Source organism: Bison bison, unplaced genomic scaffold (genome assembly GCF_000754665.1).
Source record: "Bison bison bison isolate TAMUID 2011002044 unplaced genomic scaffold, Bison_UMD1.0 scf7180017845577, whole genome shotgun sequence".
Classification (NCBI taxonomy): Eukaryota; Metazoa; Chordata; class Mammalia; order Artiodactyla; family Bovidae; genus Bison; species Bison bison.
The window spans coordinates 8,679-11,489 of NW_011476150.1; positions in this window are offsets into that span (position 1 = coordinate 8,679).

Consider the following 2,811-nt stretch of genomic DNA (forward strand, 5'->3'; position numbering starts at 1 on the left):
GCTGGTTCCTGGGCTCCCTGCCTCCTGTGTCACTTCCCAGCTCTTCAATCACCTGTGAGACTATCTCCTTGTATTAAATTCTGTCTGTTCTAAATACCTACAGTGGTTTCAGTTTTCCTGGCTGGACCCTGACTGGTACACGTGTTAAATGTTCAGATCAAGTGGGCAGTAAAGGGAGAGCTCAGCACGCTTGGGAGGCCCAAACCCTGCACGTCCCACAGCAAGGCCTGGCCCTTGCCTGGCTCCTGGGAGGCAACATGCAGGCCCTACAATGTCCACATGGGGAGAGTGCCTTTGTGTGCCTGGGGCCCAGGGCCACCCAGACAGCTGGTGCCACCCATGTGATGTATGGTAAATGCCTATTTTTACTTGCCTGGGGCCATGGTTGGGGGATGGTAATGAAGACCCTGGTGGCTCAGTGGCAAAGAATGCACCTGCAATGCAGGAGATGCAGAAGACCTGGGTTCAATCCCTGGTTCGAGAAGATTCCCTGGAGGAGGCACTCTAGTATTCTTGCCGGGAGAATTCCATGGACAAAGGAGCCTGACAGGCCACAGTCCATAGGTCGCAAAGAGTTGTACACGACTGAAGTGATTTAGCACGCATGCATACAATGGAGACCGTATATCTGTGGTGAGCCATGGGGGTGCTCTCTGCTTAGGAGACTGCCCTTCCACACAAACCCTGAACACTGGGGACTGGATGAGAGTCCGGTTGGCCACACCTGTGCACGCTGTCACACGGTCGCCGGGAGAACTAAGCGCTGTCTGTGGGTCTCCTGTGGTCAGGACAGCCGGACGGGCACACCTGGGAGCTCCTGCGCTCTGCTCTGTATACGCTTTCCTTTCCTGATTTTAATCTCTATTCTTCTACTAGAGTGAACTGTAACCATGAGCTGAACAGCTTTCCTGAATTATGAGTCCTTCTACCAAGTCACGGAGGCTGGGGGTAGTCCTGGAGACCTCCAACACACCAATTAAACAGGAAACGTTTCTTCCACAGACAAAATGTCTAGGGTCCCAGAGCTTAAGTAATATATCTGAACTGGATGCAGGTTCCACTTGACTCCAAAGGCCTGCCCCCATCACCACGCACCATGGACTGCCTCTTGTAAGGATGGAGCAGGGTGAAAGGTGTGGACGCAGGAAGACTGCTTGACGAGCCGGAGTAGGGCCTGCTGGGGCCCCTCCTGGCTCCCTGCATCAACAGGCATCTACTGATCTCTGATCTCTGACTAGGCAACCATGTGCATGCCAGGGAGGGACTGGAGAAGGTTGCTGTGGGTGAGACCACTCTCCTGCAGAGAGAGGGAGACCAGGAGCAAGGGACAGGGCTGATTTACCAACCACACGGCAAGGAGCTGGCAGCATCTTCACTGGGCATCTCACCCAAATCGGGGGTGTCCTGGCTTCCACATGGCAGTGGTGAAAAGTGAAAGTGAAAGTCATTCAGTTGTGTCTGACTCTTTGCGACCCCAAGGACTATACAGTCCATGGAATTCTCCAGGCCAGAATACTGGAGTGGGTAGCCTTTCTCTCTCCAGGGAATCTTCCCAATCCAGAGACTGAACTTCCCACATTGTAGGCAGATTCTTTACCAGCTGAGCTACAGGGAAGCCCAAGAATTCTGGAGCAGGTAGCCTATCCCTTCTCCAGCGGATCTTCCCAACCCAGGCATCAAACCGGGGTCTCCCGCATTGCAGGTGGATTCTTAACCAACTGAGCTAATTAGAGCCAGAAACACAGCATCCTCTGGTCCCTTTCTTCCCCTTCCTTCACCTGCCACGCCCCTGTGTGTGCCCAGTTGCTCAGCCATGTCCGGCTCTGTGTGACCCCATGGTCTGCAGCCCACCAGGCTCCTCTGTCCATGGGATTCTCCAGGCAGCAATACTGGAGTGGGCTGCCATTTCCTCCTCCAGGGGATCTTCCCTCCCCAGTGGTTGAACCCGAGTCTCTTGTGCCTCCTGCATTGGCAGGTGGATTCTTTACCCTAGTCTGCTTCTGAAATCTATGTGCGAAGGCCCTCTGTCCTCTGTCCACCCGGCCCGCCCAAGCCCTCCCCAGGGCCACCTTTGCCCCTGCACCGCTCGTGCTCGCCTGCCGGTCGCCTCTGCTCCCTCCAGTTTCATGTAAGACGTGCTCCTCGGAGAAGCCTTCCCTGCCCGCCGAGGGAGAGGCGGCCACCACCCTCATTGGCCCCTTCCACGGCATCCTCCTCTGTTCTCATTTATAGGTTTCCCCACTTTCTCCGACAATCACAGCTAAGACTTGTTGGGCATTTACTGTGTGCTAAGACGCTGCTCAAAGCGTGTGACTTCATATTAGCTCACTTGGTGATCATGTACACAATTCTGGCTTTACAGCTAAGAAAACAAGTTTAAAACCACTGCCTTGACAAGCCTGGGGCATGAGGAGGGCAGGGACCCTGTCTGGGTTACTGAGCCAGAAGCCAGGCACGCAGTCTGGCCCGTAAACAGGAGCTCTGTGTGTATCTGCTGGAGAGAACACGAAGCCTGCAGAGGGCCTGGATGTGGAGAAGGGGAAGGAAGGAATCAAGGCTGGATCTCAGGCTCTAGGTGATGCAACTGGGTGGTACCATGGACACAGGTAGGGCTCCCAGGGAGGCGCCAGTGGTAAAGAACCCGCCAGGCAGTGCAGGTGACATAGGACACGGGGGTAGGATCCCTGGGTCGGGAAGATCCCCTGGAGAAGGGCATGGCAAGGCAACCCACTCCAGTGTTCTTGCCTGGAGAATCCCGTGGACAGAGGAGCCTGGTGGGCTGCAGTCCACAGGGTCACAGGGTCCAACAGG